Below are 25,029 nucleotides of genomic sequence, written 5' to 3'. Positions count from 1 at the left end.
CGGCATTACTGCAGGAGTACCCGCAAGTGTTCCGCACCACTCCAGGAAGAACTACTGTGTTGATGCATGATGTCGATGTTGGAGACGCAAAGCCAATTAAATTGCCTCCTTACCGTGTGAACCCAGTGAAAGTTCCTCTCATCCAGAAGGAGCTTGGCTACCTGTTGGACCACAAGATGATTGAGCCCTGTCAGAGCGAGTGGAGTTCTCCTGTCACTCTGGTCCCTAAGCCAGGTGGGTCACAGCGGCTTTGCATCGACTACAGACTTGTTAATCAGATAACCAAAACAGACACTTACCCTCTCCCTCGTGTGGAAGATTGCATAGACAAGATCGGAAAGGCTAGGTACATAAGTAAGTTTGATTTGTTAAAGGGATACTGGCAAGTACCTATGACTGAACGTGCTAGGGAGATCTCATGTTTTGTAACACTAGGAAAGGCTTTTGCATGTTCTGTAATGCCGTATGGTATGAAGAATGCACCAGCCACATTTCAGAAGCTCATGAATGTTGTAACAGAGGGTTTGGCAGGGTGTGTTGTTTATATTGATGATGTATTAATCTTCAGTGACAACTGGAAAGATCACCTATGCCATGTCAGTAAATTTCTTGACCGTTTAGTTCATGCTAATCTTGTAGCTAATTTATCAAAGTGTGAGTTTGGTCAAGCTAAAGTTCAGTACCTTGGGTATGTAATTGGTGATGGACATGTTGCACCACCAGGAGCTAAGGTTCAGGTTATAAGTGATCTTCCCAGACCTAAAAGTAGGAAGGAGCTACAAAGATTTTTGGGAATGGTAGGTTATTACAGGAGATTTGTTCTTAACTTTTCTATTCTTGTATCACCACTTACAGACCTACTGAAAAAGGGAGTTAAATTTGTCTGGACCGATAACTGTGAATCCTCTTTCAACAAACTTAAAGCTATTCTATTAAGTCAGCCAGTGCTCGCTACTCCAAATTTTGCTAAGCCTTTTAAGATGTCTGTTGATGCAAGTGATACAGGAGCTGGGGCTGTTTTGCTGCAAGAGGATGATCAGGGTATTGAACATCCTGTATCTTATTACAGTAAGAAGTTCACTCCACCTCAAAAGAACTACTCAACTATTGAGAAAGAGCTTTTGGCCTTGATTTTGGGTTTACAGCATTTTTCATTTTATTTGTGTTCTGGTTTTGACCCCATAGTCATATATACCGATCATAACCCACTGAAATTCCTTAGTAAGTTTAAAGATAAAAATCAGAGATTGACAAGATGGAGTCTACTTCTTCAGGAGTATTCATTAGACATACAACATGTCAAGGGGAAAGAAAATGTTATTGCAGATTGCTTATCGAGACTTTAGACAGATTGTTTTAGAGTAGTAAGAAATTTCCTTTGTAAATTTCTTTTTCTTTGTGGGGAGGTGTTACATAGCCTATGATTTCATCATCCTTTGTGTACTTTTAACGCACAGTGTGCTGCATGTTTGATCACGAGCGTGTTCTTCCTCAGTCCCCCCCTTCTACCGTTATAGTAGAGTAAGTCGTTCTCTCTGTTATTCAGAGCGGGATTTTCAGCTTTTTGTCCCCATGGCTTCATTTGTGCGTCCTTCTTACAAGTTGTTTCAAGCACTGCTGGCCCCTATATAATGAGCTCAGTCTCTGCATCATTGCCACTTAGATCTGCTCCTCATTTTGTTCACATCTCTGTCCTCCCCTGTACATTATTATTGTGAGTGCTCAAGAAATCTCCAAACATCTAGCAGCTGTGTGTAATTTGAGTATAACTGTTGTATTTTTTCTTGTACTGTGTAGCATAAGGTTGATTCTTAGGCCTAGTGAGGTTTTTGATTAATGTTGAGTTTTATGTCATTTTTGATAATAGTTTGTATCTGTAATAATTTATCTGGCATTCACTGAGTATTATCTGGTATCTCATTTTATCAGGGCTGACTTAGATAAATTTACTCTTGCTAATTTCGTGTTAATAGAGGCTATTGCAGTTAACCATATATTTAACCTGTTTATTTGCCATTACATTATCCTTATGAGTCCTGAATGTTTTGTTGTTAGTTTGAGCATTAAACTTTAACTTGTAATTTTACCTAACTCTTTTGTTTTGAACCTGGAACTTTACGGGACAGTAGTGACTCTTAGTATTCTCACTTAAAGTGTACGTTATCTTTCTCTGTTCCGTAACAATAAATATATATATATATATATATATATATATATATATATATATATATATATATATATATATATATATATATATATATATATATATATATGCCGTTTGAGGAGAAATTCAGGAGATGGAAGGAGCACTTTGAGGATTTGTTGAATGTAGAGAGTGAGAGCAGTGCGAGTATAAGTGGTTGGGGATTGGCTGGGAGAAGAGATGAGAGGAGGGAGGAAGAGATCAGTAGTGCGGAAGTAGTGGAGGCAATGAAGAAGATCAAGATGGGAAAGGCTGCAGGAACTGATGCAGTGTGTGGTGAAATGCTGAAGTATTGGGATGGATAGTTGTGGCGTGGATATGGATAGTTGTGGCGTAGATTGGCTTTGGAAGAGGGATGGGTTCCACAGGACTGGAAATCAGGTATAATTGTTCCTTTATCCGAAGGAATAGGGGAGATAGAAGTATGTGGTAACTATAGGGGTATTTGCCTTCTTAGTGGGACTGGAAAAGTATATGGTAGAATACTCGTTGATAGTTTTAGGCATATAACAGAGTAGCTAGTTGGAGAAGGACAAGGGGGATTTAGGAAGGGAAAAGGGTGTGTAGATCAGATATTTGTTCTAAGATGTTTAGTGGAGAAGTATCTAGAGAAGGGAAAGAAAGTGTATGCTGCCTTCATGGACTTGGAGAAAGTTTATGACAGAATAGAGAGGCAAGGTATGTGGAATGTATTAAGAATATATGGAGTGGAGGGGAAATTGTTGAATGCTGTGAAGAGTATGTAAAAAGGAGCTAGGGCTACGGCGTGAGTGGATGGTGTGCTGAGTAAATTCTTTGATCTAAATGTGAGACTGAAACAAGGATTTGTAATGTCTCCATGGCTCCTTAATTTATACATGGATGGGATTGTAAAGGAGGCGCAAGGTAGGGCAGTGGATGTGGGGGTGGCTCTAATGAATGAGGGTGAGATGAGGAATAGTCCGGTGTTGCTGTTTGCTAATGATACAGTATTGTTGACTGAAGATGAATGGGAGTTGCAAGGTTTGGTGAATGAATTTGGGACAGTGTGTAGGAAGAGGAATCTGAAAGCTAATGTAAACAAGAGTAAAGTTATGGTGGTTGAGAGGAATGAAGTCACAGAATGCACAGTGACGTTGGATAGTGAGGATATGGAGAATGTGAGTGCATTCAAGTACTTGGGTAGTGTGATGAGTAAGGATGGAACTTTTGGGGATGAAGTGCGTGAAAGGGTACTGCAGGGAAGAAAGGTTCTTAGTTCACTGAAAGCGGTGATGAGAAATAGGGAGGTGAGTATTGAATTAAGAAGTCACTGCATGATAGTATTGTGACCCTATCTTGACGTATGGAAGCGAGGCATGGATCTTGCCAGAGGGGAACAACTCAAGAGTGAGAGCAGTGGAAATGAGTTACTTGGGAGTTGCATGTGGAGTGACATGGAGGGACAGGTTGACGAATGAAGTGAAGGAACGTTGTGGGAGTGGATGTGGACGTGGTTGAGAAAATTAGGAGAAATATACTAAGGTGGTTTGGACATGTGGAGAGAATGGAGAATGAAAGACTGACTAAGAGGGTGTATGTAGGTGAGGTGAAGGGAAGGAGAAGGGGGGGAACCGAGGATGGGGTGGAGGGATGGAGTTGAGAGGTACATGAGGGAGGGTGGAGTGAGTTGGGGGGAGGGCAGTCAAAGGGTCGGTGATAGAGCGAATTGGAGGCGTTTTGTCGGTGGCTAACCTTTGCGTGATTAGGGCGTCGGGCAATAGATAGATAGATAGATAGTTTTAGTATCCACGGCAGGACCGGGCTACCCGACCTAGATGGGGGCGATACGGCCTTTATACCTCTACCAAGTGGCATAGGCTGTCTAGAAGAGATTGTATTAGGGTGAGAAGTGCTTGTAATACTATATATATATATATATAGATATATATATATATATAGATATATATATATATATATTGTCACGAATCAAATTTGCGACATTTTCATTTTGTGAGAAACCACGAACTATTAGTGGAAAACTCACTGTGTACCGCTCAGTTAACCGTTTCTCTCTCCATTTCGGTGGTATACTTTTCAAAACATTCGTCACTGTTTCAAAAGTGACCGATCTAATGCACGTCATTAAGTGCTCTACTGAGCGATATTATTGTTTCTTTAATGTTCGCCCCTGCTTGCCTAAACCGTTGGCCATGCTTTCTGGGCTGGCCTGTGCGTTCTACCACACGCATCGTATTTGAATAGTCAGTCAAGTGTCTGTCGTGACGGAGTGAGGTTCTGTGCTCCAGCAGTGAGAGAATGAGAGTTCAGCTTGCACCCAGACTCCACTAGACTACAGTTCTCCAGGCTCCCACCCTTCTTGGTGATACACCACATTCATTGACCAGTATTTTCTTTTCGTTTTCCTAGACTTAAGAGTTTAGTTAAGGTGCTTTTCCTAGGCGTAAGAATTTAGCTCTTTAGTGAGTGAGTGAGTACGATCTCTTTATTTGAATTCATTTGTGATGTAACGTTAAATTTATTTCTTGGTAGTCAATATATTTAACAGTTCTTTTTCTTGAGCTTAATGTAATGTAAACTCGTGTTTCATTTCTCCACAATTAAGCTTATTTCCTTTATAGCTCCTAACTTGCATAAACGTTTTGCCATTCATAACTGGTACTTAGGCCAGTCTTGTTGTATTAAGCTTAAAATCCGTTGTGCCTTCTAGGAGTTAAGCATCAGCAGGAACCTGATATTATTAATAGTATTAGTTATTTATTGTCAGGGGTGAAGTAACTTTCTCCAGAGGCTAACAGCACTAATAAACAGCAATTGAGTAATTAGTCTCTGCTGTGTACTGTTGAGAAAGTTTATAAATTCTCGTTCTTAGAGAATCGTGCGAAGCAAGCCAGCGTAAAGTAATCGTTGTTTGATGTAGCAAGACAATCATTGTCCCTGCTCTTCAATATTATTGAGAATTATCATTTAATTGTGCATTTATTTTAAAACCCCCGTGACAATTGGCGACCTCATTCCAGGTTATTAACTCCTAGCTCTAAAGCTATTCACGAGATAATACTCACTCGTTCATATTTAGGTATTTATCATTAAAGTTTATAGGCACAAGCTTACTGGTGTTTACCGTTAGTTTAGCAAGTAAATTTTTGCTTTATTGATCCATAGAGTACTTAACTCTATTTAGTACTTTATTTTTAGTACCGCCAGACGATTTTATTCGCTCCTGGGAAGTCGCCGTACCCATTGCGTTAATTATTGAGTCTTTCCAGTCATTTGTATTTTTGCTTTATTCTTTGCCAGTTAACTAGATAAGACTGGTCACCACTAGCCTGTGTCTGTATTCTTTCCTTGTGTTTATTAGCATTCGTTTGCGAAGCAGCAGTCAGTACTCAGTTTCGGCTAGCTTAGTAAATTAGCGCCATGTCGACCAGCATCTATGTACAGGAAGCCAAAGATATGGGTCTTACAGACCCAACTGAAATCAAAGAGTTCGTCCTCTCTTGGTTTAATTACAAACAGCAGCGTGAGAGTGATGCTCGTGAAGAGCGTCGAATTCAGCGTGAGGAACGCAAAAAGGAGCGCGAATACGAGCGAGAACAACGAGAACAACACGAACGCGAGCGCGAACAACGTGAAAGAGAGCACGAACAAGAGCGAGAACAAAGCGAGAGAGAACGAGAACACGAACGTGCCGAGCGAGAAGCACGCGAAAAACATGAACTTGAAGTGCTGAAGCTCAAGCGAGATTCCTTGGCTTCAGACACATCTGGTGCAGTTGGTCCAAGCTCCACGAGCGTTCTCCCTGCACATGTTGTGGCGACCCCGCACATTAAGCTTCCTTCATACAAGGAAGGCGAGCAAATCGAGCCGTACATAGCTCGTTTTGAGGACATGGCAGACATGTATCAACTGGATGAGGCAGCTAAGCGGCTCCAATTTCTTAGTTTATTTGAGGGCCCTGCCCTCAATAATCTCCACAGAATTCGTGGAGACAATCCCACCTATGAGATGATGAAAGCTGCACTCATTAAGGTGTATGGTCTCACAGTAGACGATGCCAAAGTTCAGTTCATGCAAGCTTGTCTCCAAGACAAGGAGACAGCTGTTTAGTTCCTCAACCGTCTCACTGCTTACTTAGGTGAGTGGATGGAGAAAGATGAAACTCCTTCCATGCGTGAGGGGATATTCACCACCAACTCAAGTGAATAGAGGCAGGAGCGAATGCAGCCTTCATTCCTCAGCAGCAGCACGGTGGTCACGTCCCTACCATGGGTACTCCCCAACGGTTCACTAGTCCCATAGTGACGGTGAACCCCCCTCCACAGATGGCCAATGTTCCATCTCCACAGGCAGTGAGTACGACTCCTCAAGTATCTAATTCTCAGGGCACCATGTTTGCCGCATCAATTCAGCAGCCTCATGAGTGGCTAGCTGCTTCCTCCACAGGCCCTCCCACAGGTGACAGTACCTTCCTTGTTCAGCCAGGGTTTGTGGGAGACATTCCTGTGAAGGTCCTGAGAGATAATGGATCCTCAGGTTGCTCTGTCAAGCAGAGTCTAGTTCGGCCTGAGCAGTACACAGGTCGACAAATCCATGCAAACTATATTGATGGATCAGTGAGATTGTTCCCTGAGGCATGTATCCAGGTGGCATCTCCATTTTATACTGGTACGACACTCGTAGTTGTCATGCCAGAACCTTTATTTGACCTTATTATAGGCAACATTCCCAGTGTCAAGGATAGTTGCATTGAACATGATGCTACTCAGACTTCGGCTGCTGCGGTAACACGAGCCATGGCTGAGGCTCCAGACTGTGTCACCCCAGTGACCATTGAATCGCCGCAAGATCTGATGTGTAGCCAACTTGTTGTTCAAGAACAACATTCTGACCCGACACTTGCTGTCGTGCGGAACAAACAAAAGGGTAGAGTGATAAAGTATTCACGGGGAGGTCGAGCCAAGTTCCTTCATAAACAAGGACGGCTCTACCGTGAGTCACGAACACCCGAGGGCGAGGTTCGACTGCAATTTGTCGTTCCCGCCAAGTACCGCCTAGCAGTGTTACAATGGGGTCATTGTTCAGCCTCAGGAGGTCACATGGGCAAAAGGAAGACCCAGGGCCGTATTCGAGCTGACTTTTTCTGGCCAGGGATGGGACGAGACATAGATAGTTTTGTGCGTTCCTGCAGTGTGTGTCAAAGTACCACTAATCAGGGACATGTCCTTCCTGCGTTGTTTGTAACCACACCTGTAATCTCTGAGTCAGTTGAGAGACAGGGTAGTGGTAATGTGGGTGTAGACCTGATGTCTCACCTACTAACTGCTTACTAACTAGCAACTGTTGTATGCTGGGTTCCGTAAGATAGGCGGCCTCAGAGATTTGAGTAATCCAAGGACCAGCCTGGTTCCCAGTTAAAAGTGTAGACCTGACGTCTCACTTGTTGGCCCCACAAGACACAGTATGTCCAGGGCCTGTACATACATATTATGTACCGTAAGTTAAGGGGGAAGTTCGAGAGAGAACCCCGCAGAGGCGACTCGAGGCTGTGTCTGCGGACATACGAGCCCGAGTTTGCACAAGGATTCTCAGCTCCCCGATATTAATATAAGTACCGTAGGTTAAGGGGGAAGTTCGAGAGAGAACTCCGCAGAGGCGACTCGAGGCTACGTGAGCCCGAGTTTGCACAAGGATTCTCAGCTCCCCGATATTAATATAGGCACTAGGTTAAGGCACAGGTTGAGGACCCGTTGCAGTTCGAGGCTACGTGAGCCCGAGTTTGCATAGGGATTCTCGACTTGCCGACACTAATCGTAAGTGTAGAGTTAAGTTTAACCAGTAAACTACACGAGTCCTCGAGACAACAGCGTCCAGGGACTACGTTTCCTGGTTAATAATCTACCTAATAAATTAATGGCGACCTCGAATGTACGAAGCTTAGACTGTCACTCGTATTTTTCAGCTAGAGCGTACCTTTCGTAGCATGTACTGATTGCTAGGCAGAGAGAGTAATTGTAACGTAATAAGAATTTTTGTCTCACTCACACTTTTGATGCTCCACCTTAATTGATTTTGCAGATACAGCAATGGGTGTAGCAGTTTTGCTGTGCGGGCCAGCTGTTCGTCTGCTGCACGCTGCCGCCTCTTCTCCTCTGCCTTCGTTGTTGCCATATTATTAATATTACTGTGTCATTTTACACGTAGGTACAGTTACACTACAACTGTCACACCTACACCGTGTATTACATACACCACGCTACACAACAATTAGTTGTCAGTGTAAATGTAGCAAACTTTTGCTCAGTTTGACCTGAGTACAGGATTTTCACCATCGTCACGGAGTTTTTTCCCTCAAGCTTGCTTCTATTAACGTAAATATGAGGTTTTTACGCTCATTGGCAATAGTGATTTTCTCCTGTAGCAGGATAGCACACACACCACAGTGTGAATCTTGTGTGACTGAGTTAGGATGTGTACATATATATATATATATATATATCCACAAATTTTTTCCCATAACGAAAAAATTCATTTTGTAGGAGCGTAATGTCGCGAATCAAATTCGCGACATTTTCCTTTTGTGAGAAACCATGAACTATTAGTGGAAAACTCACTGTGTACCGCTCAGTTAACCGTTTCTCTCTCCATTTCGGTGGTATACTTTTCAAAACATTCGTCACTGTTTCAAAAGTGACCGATCTAATGCACGTCATTAAGTGCTCTACTGAGCGATATTATTGTTTCTTTATTGTTCGCCCCTGCTTGCCTAAACCATTGGCCACGCTTTCTGGGCTGGCCTGTGTGTTCTACCACACGCATCGTATTTGAATAGTCAGTCAAGTGTCTGTCGTGACGGAGTGAGGTTCTGTGCTCCAGCAGTGAGAGAATGAGAGTTCAGCTTGCACCCAGACTCCACTAGACTACAGTTCTCCAGGCTCCCACCCTTCTTGGTGATACACCACATTCATTGACCAGTATTTTCTTTTCGTTTTCCTAGACTTAAGAGTTTAGTTAAGGTGCTTTTCCTAGGCGTAAGAATTTAGCTCTTTAGTGAGTGAGTGAGTACGATCTCTTTATTTGAATTCATTTGTGATGTAACGTTAAATTTATTTCTTTGTAGTCAATAAATTTAACAGTTCTTTTTCTTGAGCTTAATGTAATGTAAACTCGTGTTTCATTTCTCCACAATTAAGCTTATTTCCCTTATAGCTCATAGCTTGCATAAACGTTTTGCCATTCATAACTGGTACTTAGGCCAGTCTTGTTGTATTAAGCTTAAAATCCGTTGTGCCTTCTAGGAGTTAAGCATCAGCAAGAACCTGATATTATTAATAGTATTAGTTATTTATTGTCAGGGGTGAAGTAACTTTCTCCAGAGGCTAACAGTACTAATAAACAGCAATTGAGTAATTAGTCTCTGCTGTGTTCTGTTGAGAAAGTTTATAAATTCTCTTTCTTAGAGAATCGTGCAAAGCAAGCCAGCGTAAAGTAATCGTTGCTTGATTTAGCAAGACAATTCTTGTTCCTGCTGTTCAGTATTATTGAACATGATCATTTAAATATTTGCATTTATTTTAAAAAACCCCGTGACATATATATATATATATATATATATATATATATATATATATATATATATATATATATATATATATATATATATATATACATATATATATATATATATATATATATATATATATATATATATATATACATATATATATATATATATATATATATATATATATATATATATATATATATATATATATATATATCAGCTTCTCTGTTGAGTCCCTCAATCCCAAGGTCATACACTATGACTTTGTCCAAGCTCTTTTTCTGCCTGCCTGTCGCAACCCTACCGCCAACGTTCACATTTCTCACTTTCTCTACCCAACTGTCATCCCTCATACAACTCCACATGCCTAGACCTTCTCAGCCTACCCCTTCTCATCAAAATACCAATACATTCAGGTCTCATACTTCCTATCATCTCTTCCATTATAAGCCTAGCCCCCCAGGCCTCGCATTCGAGGATGCACTGCACATCATTGTCATTTCTGTACGTTTGAACCTACGAATATCCTCTTCCGTTAGTGTCCAGGGCTCGCTACCATACAGTGTTACATTCCTAACACATGCTGCATGCAAAGATCTCTTCTCAGGGAGGAAGAACACTCTCAATGTCAGGAGAGGCAACAACTCCCTGAACTCCTTCCAACCACTCATCGCCATAGCCACTAAGCTAGCTCCAGCCCCATCTCCTGCATGTAACATGTCTCCCAAGTTATAAAAAAAAAAAAAAAAAAAAAACTTCCACACATTGAGAAGTCTCATCAAGATTAATCCTTTCATGTATAACAATCACCACATGCCATCCCTGACACATCACACACGTGAAATCAGCATTATATCGCAATTTACCCCTTAACAACATTACACCTCTTATGTATCCACTTATCACAAACACTGCACAGGATGGAAGCACTTCTCACACCCTTGTGACCCACTCTCCCTCCTCTCTGAAAGTACCGCCACCAGCCGTAGTTTCCCTCTCTTTTGTTTTGTGTGCATTTACCCCCAAGCCCTTGTGCCCCACGCATCTCTTCACATTCTAAACCTTTCCTAAGCCTGCCTTTCATTCTCTGCAATCAATACCAAATTATTAGAATACATCTTCCAAGGGAGTCCATTTCTGAAGTCACGTGAGAGGGCTTCAAGCACCATGATAAAGAGTAACGGGGTTTAAGACTGACTCTTGATGCACACCAACATTCATGGAAAACTCATCACTCAAATCTCCATTCACTTTCACCTGGGTCCGAGTACCCACAAACATAGCTATAAACACTTTAAACAGCCACTCCTCTATCCCAAGCTTTCTCATAGCCAACTTCACCACCTCCTTTGGGAGTCTGTCAAAGGCCTTCTCCAAATCAACAAAAACAAGGTACAGATCCCTTTTCTTTCCTATATATTTTTCCTGAAACTGTCGAACAGTGAATATGACATTTGTGGTCCCTATCCCTCGCATAAGCCCAAACTACATCTCATCAATATTCACGCTTTCTCTAGTCATACCTTCCAGACCTTTCTCCATTACCTTCATTATCTGGTCCAAAAGCCTTATGCCAATATAGTTTCCCCTTCCCAGGGCATCACCCTTCCCCTTCCCTTGTACACATTTACAATCGCACTCTTTAGGCAGCCATCTGAGACAAGACACTCTTATATAATCGAATATTATCAACTCCTGTATTTTATGAGGCCTCATGAATTTCAGCAACCAACTCAGACACACATGCCGCCTTCACCAACTGCATCCTGTCTATTACCCTGCTCACAGTACCAGTGTCAATCAAAGGCCAAGGGCCAAACACTGGATCCACTGACCCCAAACCTTCTCTGTTTCAACAGACGACTATAATGCTCTCTCCAGACGCCGTTATCCTCACTGTTCCTCACTATCTTTCCTTCATCATTCTTCACACATTGCACCTATGATATCCCTGTTTTCCCTCTTCATATGAAATGCCAACTTAACTATCATATTCTTCCTTTCAACACTATTAACGTTATCCCCTCAAAAGTCTAAGACTCTGCTTTTGCTCTGTATACCTCTTTTCTAGCCCTACGCTTGGCAGCCAAGCATTCCTGTTTGTTACCACCTCTCTCCCAATCCCAGAAAAGCCTTCTTTTCTCCTTAACTGCAGCTTCTGTACTCTCATCCCACAGCCATGTTACCTTCTGTCTTGGGAAGACCCTTGTACATCCATACACTGATTCAGTGACTACTCTCAGGAGATTGTTCTTGAGGGCTCTGAACTGTTCATCACTTTTACTCATCTCACTATGGACTGCATCCCTTACTGCTTGGTTTATCAACTTCAATATTTTTTTCACAGGTGCATAACTCCTCTTCTTCACCACCCGCTCCGTAAGTACCCTGTCACATATCAGAATTTGTGTTGCTGCATACATTCTTCACACCCTGTAGCTCTAACATCCCTCATCAACCTCCTATTATCCCTACTGACAAGGTAATAGTCAATCTGGCTGCTATTTCCCCCACCTCGTCTGTAATCACCCTTCTTTCTATCTATCTATCTATCTATTGCCAGACGCCTCAATCCCGTTTGGGGTGGCCACAAACAAATCGCCTCCAAGTCGCCCTGTCCCCCGCCATTTCACTGCCCTGCTCCCAACTCACACCCCCATCTCTCATATACCTCTCCACCCCATCCCCCTTCTTTCTCTATTAATAAAATTCGTTTTGCACACAATCTTGTACATTGCCTCCCCAAATTCGAGTATCCTTTCCCCCTCCACATTCCTCGTTTTGTGTGTTTATAAATTATCTCGTGTAATTTTTTATTTGCTCTTAAAATTTTATACATCCTATTTACAAGTACTTTTATTATTTACTGTATTTTTCTTATTTGCTGAATTTCATAGATTTCATAGTTTTAAATATTTACTATTTTTTATTGCTACTAGATTATATACATCCTATTTATAGGCATTATTTATACTACTAGCATTTTTTCCCTCAGGTCAGCGAGCCTTTATTTAGTCATTGTTTTTCTCATCATAGTCATTTAGTTGTTTTCTAGTGAACTGGCATATGGTTCCAGTCATGAGGATCGCAGTAATTGCATTTTCTTTTAGTTAAGAACTAATTACTGGGTTTTCCTTTTCTTTTTTTATGTGACTATTTTTTTCATTCTCCACAGATTTTTTGTAAACCAGCATGGACTATTAATTTCCTTTCATTTACTGTAACAGCAGTTCTATTGTAGCTACAAGTACTCTGCAGTAAATTATCTTTTTTTTTTTTTGTTCTTGCTTTTGTATCTAGAATCAACTGTATAACTTATCTCTTAACTGCAAAATTTTTTTTTGTTTACTTTCTATTACAATTTTTTTTTTCATTTTTAAAGGCATTATTACCTTGTATTGTTACCGATAATTTGAAGTTTTGTGCTTGTTTTTCAGATATACCTTTGCCAACCCTAATATTTTTATTTTATTTGCCAATAACTTTTTCCTTTCAACCTTCATAATGCCTTCCAACCTGAAGAGATGTACAGCATGTAGTGGTTGATTTACCGGTTCTTTTATTTTTCAGTGACTCCTCCCAGGTATGCAACATGTGCAAAAACCGACAGCATATGGAGGAGGTGACGAAGGTATATAATTAGATAGATTTTCTGACCTGCAGAAGCATTGCAATAAAGGAGTTTGCTGTAAACAACATCAGTAGCAGTGCAGAAGGAGCCAGTGGGTCAACAAAAAGATCCAGTTCCCATTCCATCACCCTGCAGGATCTTTCCGAGTACAGATGGAGCCAGAGAGGGTCAACAAAGGGATCCAGTTCCCATTCCACCTCCCTGCAGGATCTTCTTGAGCATCCCGACTGTTCCAACTCCAATGGCTAACAACTTTTCTGCACAAGACTTTGTAACAGTGTGAAACAGAGCGAGGGCAGTGATGAAGCGAAGCATCATCCCGATAACTACCTACAACAAATTTCAGATCCTTGCAGAGGTAGAAGAGGAGCCCCAAGAAGTTCTGTTAGCAAGGGACTCCATCATCTGAGGCCAGTTGATGGAATTTTGTGGCAGGGCATCTACTAACAGAAAACGTTTCTGTATTCCAGGTGCAGGTGTTAATTATGCCAGTGGGGCCTGGAATGTAGTAACTAGAGGTTCCTCCACTGACCCACTTGTTGTAATACATGCAGGAACAAACGACGTGGATCGAGCCTATTCGAAGGAACTGGTGCAGCAGTTCCACATGATGATCCAGCGATACAAGGCTAAGACTAAAAACATTTTCATTCAAGGGTACTACCTAGGATTGCGGCTGGCAGTGCATTCAACAATAAGGCCTTCAGCTTTAATAATCATTTAAAGTCTCATTGTCAGCAGGAATGTATTGGCTTTTTCAGCACATGGAATGATTTTTGCCAACAGCCGGGTTGGTTGCAAGGGATGGTTTGCACTTGAATGTGGTTGGTTCTGTGTGCTTAACCCGCATCCTGAATGAAACTGTGAAGTCCTACTGGAGAAAAAACGGAGAGCACTCAGGAAGAACAGACACACTGACATAAACTGTAATCAAAGAATGGCCAATGTCCCAGACTACCCTCATGGGAGTAAGGGTAATGTTAAAGTTTGTCTTGTAAATGTTCGCAGTTTGAGAAATAAGTTTCCAGATTTAGAGGCCCATGTATTTGTTGACTACTACGACATTGTTACCGTTACTGAATCTTAGATAGATCTTCAAGAAAGATATTTTATAACAGACTATAAACTTCCTGGTTACAGTATTTTCAGTAATGAGAGGATGGGATAATGGGAGGCAGCATATTGGTATATATTACAAGTAATCTTCATCCAGTTGTAATTCCTAAACCATCCATTGACAATTTTGCTATAACTTACGTTCAGCTCAGAAATAAATCACTAAGAAAGATGACATTTGGATAAATTTATCGTCCACCAGCCCAGTCCTGCGATATTGACGATAAGATATATGAACAAATTTTGGAAGTCTGTTGCATCCAGAATACTGTGATTGTTGGAGATTTCAACCTACCAATAACAAGATGGACTGGATTCTTATCTTCACACACAGGGTTAGACTTGTATACTAACTTACTCTAAAGCTCATTACATCAGTTTGTAGAGCAACCCACGTGTGGAGAAAATATCCTAGATATTATACTGGCGATGTCAGAACACTTTGTTCATAATGTTCAAGCAAGAGGAGAATTTAGTACTACTGATCATCACATAGTCACATTCAACCTCAGTTTCTGTGACACCAATCAAAACTAGTTTTGAGAAAATCCCAGACTAGAAGAAAGCCGATTTTCACAAATTAAAGTTAACTTTACACAGCAGTGAATGGGAACTGATTGTTGAAAGTGCAAATATAAACACAGCATGAGCAGAGTTAACAGAAATCCTTAATAAGGCGGTTGATGAATGTGTACCGATGTGTAATAGAAGACCAGTGAAAAGTAATAAGCCAAAATGGTGGAACAGCAATGTTAAGATGTCTCTCAGCAAAAACACATGCTTATCAGAAATACAAAGTCACTAATAATGACGAGGATAAAGATATTTACCTCAATTTAAGTCAAAATGCAAAAAAATTTATAAAGCAAAGGAAGGAAAACCTTGATGCACATATTGCAAGCATCAGTAAATCAAACCTCAAAGAATTTTTCAGTTATGTAAAAAATAAGAAAATATTAACACCAACAAAAGGGCCACTAATATCAGCGGATGGTGAGCATACAAATGATGAAATCGGGATGGCTAAGATTCTTAATAATTTCGTTACATCTGTATTTACAGCAGAAAGATCATGCTCAATCCAACCATTGTCCTCTGCACATGTACCACACTCAAAGAAATTATCAGTGAAAGAGATGTACTCCTTGAGCAATATTAACTAAAGATAAATTAAACACCAGGGCCAGATAGAATGCCTTCAAGAGTCTTAAAGAAGGCAAAAGAAGAAATAGTGAAACCCTTAGCACATATATTCAACATCTCTCTCTGAAGCGACATAGTACCAATCAGCTGGAAAGTAGCAGATATTCATTCTTAGGCAGATATTAATTCTTAGATCTTTAGTGGAAAAGTTTCTAGAGAAGGGAAAGAAGTTGTATGCGGCTTTCATGGATTTGGAGAAAGCACATGACAGGGTGGATAGACAAGGATTGTGGAAAGTATTAAGAATATATGGAGTATTTTGGGAAGTTGTTGAATGCTGTGAAGAGTAGGTATGATGGTGCTAAGGTTGCAGTGCGTGTGGATGGGTTGAAACGGGGATGTGTCATGTCTCCATGGTTGTCCAATCTGTACATGGATGGGGTAATAAAAGAGGTACAAGGTAGGGCAGTGGATGTTGGAGAGGACCTGGTGAGAGAGGATAGTGTCTGGAAACTCCCTGTACTGTTGTTTGCAAATGATACTGTGTTGTTGAGTGAAGACGAAGGGGAGCTGCAAGGCTTGATGGATGAGTTTAGGAGAGTGTGTAAGAAACGGAATCTAAAAGTGAATAGGGAAGAGTCAAGTGATGGTCTTTGAGAGAGGTGAAGTCAGTGAATGTACAGCGAGGTTGGATGATGAGGAACTGGAAAATATGAGTACGTTTAAGTACTTGGGTAGTGTGATGAGTAAAGATGGAGGTTTGGAGGGTGAAGTGCTTGAAAGGGTACAGCAGGAATGAAAGGTTGCTGTTTCCTTGAAAGCAGTGATAAGAAACAGGGAAGTGAGCATGGAAGTGAAAAAATAACTACATGACAATATTGTGATACCAACTCTAACGTATGGAAGTGAAGCTTGAACGTTGTTGGAAGGACACAAGTCAAGAGTGAGAGCAGTGGAAATGAGTTATTTAAGGGGAGCCTATGGAGTCACATGGAGAGACAGGCTGACGAATGAGGATATAAAGGAGTGTTGTGGTGTGGATGTGGATGTGATAGGAAGCGTTATGAGGAACACACTGAGGTGGTTTGGCCATGTTGAGTGGATGGAGGGTGAAAGAATGACGAAGAGAGTGTATGTGAGTGAGGTGGAGGGGGGAAGAGGGAAGGGGAGGCCGAGGATGAGATGGAGGGATGGGGTGGAGAGGTATATGAGAGAGGGGGGTGTGAGTTGGGAGCAGGAGTGAAATGGCGGGGGACAGGGCGACGTGAAGGCGATTTGTTTGTGGTCACTCCAAACGGGATTGAGGCGTCTGGCAATAGATAGATAGATAAAACTCCGATATTCCAAAAGGGAAACAAATCTCAACCGAGCAGTTACTGACCAATAGGCTTGACATCAGTTGTTTGCAAGTTGTTAGAAACCATAATTAGAGATAAATTGGTCAAGCATTTATAACAGAACAGTCACCAAAAATCTTAGCACGGATTCCGAAGTAATCGTTCATGTCTTACTAATCTACTTGATTTTTTCAATGATATTATCAACATGTATGACACTAATTCAGTCAGTGTCATTAACCTTGATTTCTAAGAAGCATTTGATAAGTTTCCACATATTCGACTCGTTGAGAAATTGGTGGCAGTGTACTAGGAAGCTGGCTTGTGAATCGTAAACAAAGAGTTGTAATTAATGGCAAGGAATCAGACTGGAAAAATGTTATAAGTGGAGTATTGCAAGGCTAAGTTTTGGGCCCTACTTGTTTTTGGTTTATACAGACAACACTGATGAAGGCGTGTTTTGTAATTTTAAAAAATTTGCTGATGATAAGAAGATTGGTAATAGAGCAGATAACCCAGAACTAAGAATAGTGATTCAAAGGGATCTTGATAAATTGCTTAATTGGGCCGAAAAATGGCAAATGGATTATAATATTGATAAGTGCAAAGTTCTAAATATTGGAAGTAAAAATGAAAAATTTAGTTATACAATGAATCATTCTCAGCTCATGAACGTAAACCATGGAAAGCATCTAGGAATAATTGTAACAGATGATCTGAAGAAGTCAACAGTTCACAGAAGCTATAATGAAAGCAAACAAACTAGTTGGATCTATAGGTAGATCATTTGAGTTCAAATCTGAAAAGATAATTCTTACCCTCTACAATTCCTTATTGCGTCCACATCTAGAGTATTTTATGCAGTTCTGGTCACCGTATTACAGGAAAGATATTGAGAAATTAGAGAGTGCAGCAATGAGTAACAAAAATGATACCCAGACTGAGGAATAAATCGGACAAGGAGCGGTTAAATGTGCTAAAGTTATTTAAGTTATCAAAGCACAGACTGTGAGGGGATCTGATTCAAGAATTCAAGATTATTAAAGGAATCGATAATATGGATGTTGACAAGTACTTTGGAATTGATCATTCGAACTATACTAGAGGTAATGAGTATAATTAAGTGTTTCCACTCAAATGATGCAAAGCATTTTTTCTCTAACAGAGTTAACATTTGGAATAAATTTCCCCAGGGTTGTCGATGTTTGTAGGACAGTGGTGACATAAAAAATTGCTTGGATAAGTATCTCGCTTCAAATCCCCAGCTAAACACCCTCATGACCGAATAAAAATGTTAACCGTTTTTCTCTGTTTCAGATTGTGATGAAACTATAGCAGAGAAATACTATGTAATAATGAAAACTGTAGCTTATTGACATTTGTAGTGTACAGATAAAGTAGGACAGAATACCATTTTTCAGTCTTTCCTATGAATATTCCATGTTAGCTTTTCCATGCTGCATGTTGGCCCTTCTCATTTTCCTGCCAGCTTCAACTGGAGGGTTTGGTGGGTGGGGGAGAGCCTTCTTGTTTTACTACCCTTACCTTCAACTTGTAGAATCAGATATTATAGTCTTGTCTGTAACAAGCAGCCTCAAAAGGACCATTAGATCTGTTGCTGTTTGCTTTCCTTTGTACCTTTTGCACCATATGTGTATCACCCATGTACCCTTTCATATCCTTGAGCTGCCTCACCCACGTGATCGTTTAAGTTCCCTCTTAATACTACGATCTCGTCGTCCCCCATACCACTTAAAACACATATTAAGTCATCCCAGAATCTATCTTTTTCTTCATCATCCATGCCAGCCTGTGGAGCATACAGCGACATAAATGAAGAAGTGAACCTACCGAACAAAATTTTCCCAGTTAAAATCCTTTCATTCACCCTCATTACATTCATGATATATTCCACCCATTTTACCTTAAACAGCATACCCACACCACCATATCCATCTGCATTTCCCTGCCAAAATATGTCATAACTACAGTACAATCCCTCCTGGGAATTATTCTGGCCAATCCTCCCCTATACCAAACCTTTTGTACACATCCAATATCCACCCACCTCCTATTCATTATCACAGTTTTTTTTCCTCCACTCTACCCTTCAAACTGCCCACATTCTGATCCCCTTGTGTGATTCAGTTTCCTCTGACTTGTGTTTTTTGCTGTCGTTTTTTGCCGTGTCAAAAAAATGCAACAGAGGGAAGGGACAGACCACAGGCCACGCCCACGTACATAGTCCCATGCCCAGGCATGGAACCTGGGACCCATAGCCTGCCTGCCGTGGCCGGTAGCTGTGGTAGTGGCCTCGGGACACCATGCCAGGAGAGATGCAGGGACGTCCTCCAAGCACGCTTTGGCACTGCCACTGCCCTGCCATTATGCACCCACTGATAGGGCAGCTACCTGGGGCGTTACTCCAGTGTTCGTGTCCCTCTTCATTAGATGGAAGCAGCAGCCTGGGAATAGCAATGCCCTGAACGCTCTGGCATAGTTCCAAACCCCATCCCAGTCTGGTCCTCAAAAACTACGCTGGCAGAGCCTGTGTCACATCTCTCACCAGGGCTGCCACTAGGTACCCTGGGCAAAATTTTCTGGCCACTTGCCCTTGCTGACGTCAATCCCTGTGATGTAGTGGGGTACATTGCACGGTATGTAAAGTACATGAAGAGTAGCAGATTGGTGCATGAGATATGGTGGCCTATCCTCCAGGTTAATGTTGTCACGAATTCGTGCGAATGTATTTATATAAATTCGTGACATTGTACTTTGATGAGAAAACCACGAACTCTAGTGGAATTCCCACTGGGCATCACTTAGTTCAACCGTCCTCGTATTCACTTCGTTTGGGACGGTTTTCAGAACATTTGTCACTGTTTCATAAGTGACCATTCTTATGCACGACATTAGTGCTTTCACTGAGTGATTTATTGCGTGTCTATATCTTTCATCCTCTCTCTCTGTTGACCATTGGAGTTAGGCCACGCCTACATCCGGCAAACACGGCCAGCCCCTACCTCTTTTCCCCGTTTGAACTTAGTCACCTCAGGATTGTCGCGAGGATAGGATCATTTTGTGCTCAGAATAGAGCAGAGTCTCTGTTGTACGGCGAATTCCTGAATCTCTACCTAGACGGTGATTGACGAAGTGAGCTTGGAGCGAATAGCAGCATTGGTGTTCATCATAGGCGCCCAGTCTGTCGTTCGGCCCCCCTCCACTGACCAGTATTTCTGTTCGTTTTTCTAGGCTTAAGTTCAGTTAGCTTTTGAATGAGCGAGTGAGTGTATTCTCTTTGTTATTTGAATTCATGAGTCCCCTAGTGACCATGAACTCCCCTTTTGAATTCATTTTGAGATTCCTATAACGTAAATTTATTTTATTGTAATCAATAAATTTACAGTTCTTTTCTTTGAGCTTAATGTAATTAGACTCGTGTATTATTTCTCCACATTAAGCTTACTTTAGTTGCCGCTCCTAGTTTGCACAAATTCTTTATATTATCATAACTGGTACTTAGGCCAGTTCTTTTGTATCAAACTTAAATTCGTTGTGCCAGCCAGGAGTTAAGCACCGGCAAGAACCTGTTTATTATTAGTAGTATTAGTTATTGACTGTCAGGGGTGGAGTCACTTTCTCGAAAGGCTAACCGCACTACAAACAGCACTCATGAGTAATTAGTCTCTGCTGTGTACTGTTGAGAAAGTTTATAATTTCTTATCCTTAGAGAATAGGCGAAGTAAGCCGCCATAATGTAAGACTTACTACCTGATTTTCACAAGTCAATCCCTTGTCTCTATTTTCAATTAACATTCAGTAATTTTTGATTCATTAAATTCACATTCCCACCATGACATCAGGCGACCTCATTCCAGGATATTACCTCCTAGCTCTAAAGTTATTAACGAAATAATACCCAATCACTCACACCTAGGTATTTGTTATCATTAAAGTCTATAGGCACTGTCTTACTGGTGGCTATTGATTCATTGCTATTAATTTTACGTAATAGTTTCCCAGTCAGTTGCATTTTTTTCTTTCTTATTTTCTTTACCAATTTAACTAGATAAAACTGGTCACCACCAACCTGTGCCTATATTCTTTACTTTTGATTATTAGCATTTCTCTGCAAAATAGCGGTCAGTACTCAGTCCTTAGTCCACTCAGCTTTAATTGAGTTAGCATCATGGCTACCAGTACTAATATATATGTACAGGACGCCAAAGATATGGGGCTTATTGATCCCCAACAAATTAAAGAATATGTGCTCTCACGGTTTAGTTACGAGCAGCAGCGTGAGAATGATGCCCGTGAAGATAGTATAATTCAGTGTGAGGAACGCGAGAGAGAACGTGAACACGAGCAAAAACAATACAAACGACGCAAGAGAGAATGTGAACACGAGCGAGAACGATGCAAGAGAGAACGTGAATATGAGTGAGAACAACGCAAGAGAGAACGCGAATACGAGTGAGAACAACGAGAGAGAGAACAAGAACAGGAACGTGCCGAGCGCGAGGCACGTGAGAAACATGAACTTGAGATGCTGAAGCTCAAGCAAGACTCCTTGGCTTCAGACATATCTGGTGCAGCCAACCCAAGCTCCACGAGTGCTCTCCCTGCACATGTTCTGGCAAAACCGCACCTCAAGTTTCCTTCGTACAAGGAAGGCAAGCAAATCAAGCTGTTCATAGCTCGTTTTGAAGACATGGTGCAGCTGTACTAGCTGGATGAGGCAGCTAAGCGACTCCGGTTTCTTAGCTTGTTTGAGGGCCCTGCCCTCGATATTCTCCACAAAATTCGTGGAGATAAGCTCACATATGAGATGATGAAGGCCGCACTCATCAAAGCATACGTTCTCACAGTTGACGACGCCAGGAGTCAGTTTATGAGGGCGCGTCTACAAGAAAAGGAGACTGCTGTTCAGTTTCTTGATCAACTTACTGCTTACTTAGATGAGTGGATGGAAAAAGATGAAACCCCTCCCACATGAGAGGGGATAATTGACATGCTGTGCATGCAGCTAAAAAAGTCATGGCCTGCTGAGCTTATGGCTCAGCTTAAGATCTGCCAGGTAAGAGATGCCAGCCAAATGGTGGAGAAGGCTGATGCATTCTTCACTGCGTACTGGTACCAAGCTCGTAAGCAACACACCTGGAACAGGAAAGCTGACAAATCTGGGAAACCATCTCAGACTGAACCCCAGCATCAAGGCCGTTCTCAGAATAATGGCCAAAGTCCAAAACCGCAGAGGAAGGACCTGGGGCAAAACACTCAGAAACCTGAGTGGAAGCGGTACAACAAGCAGAACCCTAACCACCAGCAGCAGTACCGGTATTTCAAGCAGCAGCAGAGCAAGAACAAACCACGTAACTTTCAGCTGGGATTATCGACTTTAGTGTATCGGAGGCAAGATGCAAACACAGCCTTCATTTCCCAACAAGTGCACATTAGTGCCATCCCTACCAGTACAGGTACTTCTCCACAGTTCACTAGTCCACCAGCAACAGTGAACTCATCATCACAGGTGGTCAATGCTCCAACTTCTCAGATGGTAAGCACTACCCCTCAGGCATTTAGTTCTCAGGGCGCCACATTTGCTGCATCGTTCATTCCGCAGTCCCATCAATGATTGGCTGCTGCCTTCTCAGACCCTTCCACCAGCAACACTACATTTCTTGTTCAGCCAGGGTTTGTGGGAGGTGTTTCCGTAAATGTTCTGAGAGATAATGGTTCCTCAGGTTGCTCCATCAAGCAAAGTTTAGTTCTGCGCGACGAGTACACGGGTAAGCAGATCCAAGTTAGACATATTGATGGATCAGTGAGATTGTTCCCTAAGGCACGTATTCAGGTGGCAACTCCTATCTACACTGGCTTGACAGTTGCTGTAGTCATGCCAGAACCTTTGTTTAACCTCATTATCGGCCACATACCAGGCGTCAAAAATAGTTGTGCCATAGATCTTGCTATTCAGACTTCAGCTGTTGCAGTAATGCAGGCCATGGCAAAGGCTCCGAACCGTGTCACTCGCAGCATTGCAACGCTGCAAGATCTGATTTGTAGTCAAGATGTTGTCCAAGAACAACAGCCCGATCCAACACTTGTCTCAGTGCATAAGAAGCTGGAGGGTAATGTGATTAAGTATTCATGGGGGGGTCAAGCCAGGTTGCTTCGTAAGTGAGGACGGCTGTACCGTGAGTCACAAACACCTCAGGGCAAGGTTCGACTGCAGTTCGTCGTTCCCGCGAAGTATTGCCGAGCAGTGTTAGAATTAGGTCAATGTTCAGTGATGGGAGGTCACATGGGCCAAAAGAAAACCTCTGACCGCATCCATGCTGACTTTTTCTGGCCAGGAGTGGGACAGGAAATAACAAGGCTTGCGCGTTCCTGTGATGTGTGTCAGCGTACCACTGACCAGGGACATGTCCATCCTGTGCCATTGAAACCAATGCCTATAATCTCTGAACCGTTTGAGAGAGTAGCAGTTGACACTGTTGGGCCAATCTCTCCTAGGACAAGTAATGGATCAAAGTATATCCTCACTATCGTTGATTTCATCACACGGTGGCCTGAAGCCGTGGCCCTTAAGAATATAGAGGCTGTCACTGTTGCTGAGGCATTGATTGAAGTGTTCTGTCATGTAGGTATCCCCTAGGAGGTCTTAAGCGACCAGGGTTCGCAGTTCACCTCTGCAATTTATGAATGAAGCATTCAGGTTGTTGTCCATCCGAAGCTTGCAAACTACGTCCTATCATCCCATGTGTAACGGGTTGTGTGAGAGGTTCAATGGGACTCTCAAGAAGATGTTAAAGCGCATGGCCACTGAACAGCCAAAGGAATGGCCGCAGTTCATTGCTCCTCTTATATTTTCTTATCGAGAAGCCCCACAGTATTCTTTGAAGTTCACACATTTTGAACTGGTGTATGGAAGGTCGGTCCGTGGACCACTTCAAGTCCTTTGCGAGTTATGGGACGATGAAGAACTCAACTCTGAAGTCAAGACCACCTACACCTACGTCCTTGATCTAGCTGACCGCCTCCAGTCGATGTGCGAGTTAGCTAAGGAAGAATTGATCAAGGTGCGCGAAGTTCAGAAAGCTTATTATGATAAGAAGGCAAAGCTCCGGAAGTTCAGTCCAGGCGATAAGTGCTTGCTGTTACTCCCCACTGCCCAGAACAACTTGTTGCCACAGTGGAAGGGTCCATATGATGTATTAGAACGCATTTCAGACCTCAACTACATAATTCAGATGGGGAATCTTCGTAAAAGGTTCCACGTTAATATGTTGAAGGCTTATCATGAGTCAAACCTCGAGGAGACTGGCCCACGAGTAGCCGATGACAGTGACCAGCCACTGGAAGAAACCGGGGCAGCCGTTGTGATCCCAGCTGATGACCATGATGACGAGCCCTTAACCATTCATTCCCGTCAGGAGGAGACTGTGGGAGATGTCTTACTTAACACTGACTTAGCATTAGGTGACCAGAATGCCATTAGGTCACTGCTCTGTCAGTATGCTGATGTCTTCTCTGACCAACCTAGACTCACAAAGGTTGATTGTCACAAAATTGGGTTGACCAGCAATACTCCCGTAAAGGTTAATCCATATCCGGTTCTCATGCGACTACTGGAAGCAGTAGACAACGAAATTGCCGACATGGAGACTGCGGGTATTATTAAAAAGTCCTCATCTCTTTATTGTAGTCCAAAGGTAGTAGTCTGCAAGAAGGATGGTGGAGTCAGGATTTGTGGCGACTATAGGAGGTTAAATGCAATCACCAAAGAGGATGCTGAGTCAATGGGTGACCACATTGCCATCTTCTCCAAGCTGGCAGGGTCACGATATTTCATGAAGCTTGATTTGGTGAAGGGATTCTTTCAGATTCCCCTTCACCCCGAGAGCCATCAGTTCACTGCCTTTGCTACTCCTAGGGGATTGTATCAATATAAGGTCCTCCCATTTGGACTTACCAATTCCCCAGCAGTATTCAATCGTGCCATGAGACAAGTGCTCCATGGTATTGTAGGGGTAGAAATGTTCATTGACGATGT

This window comes from Coenobita brevimanus, chromosome 77, assembly GCF_032717465.1.
Source record: "Coenobita brevimanus isolate Jiangsu-jjx chromosome 77, ASM3271746v2, whole genome shotgun sequence".
NCBI lineage: Eukaryota > Metazoa > Arthropoda > Malacostraca > Decapoda > Coenobitidae > Coenobita > Coenobita brevimanus.
The sequence above is the reverse complement of the archived record's forward strand: the minus strand, read 5'-3'. Positions refer to the sequence as shown.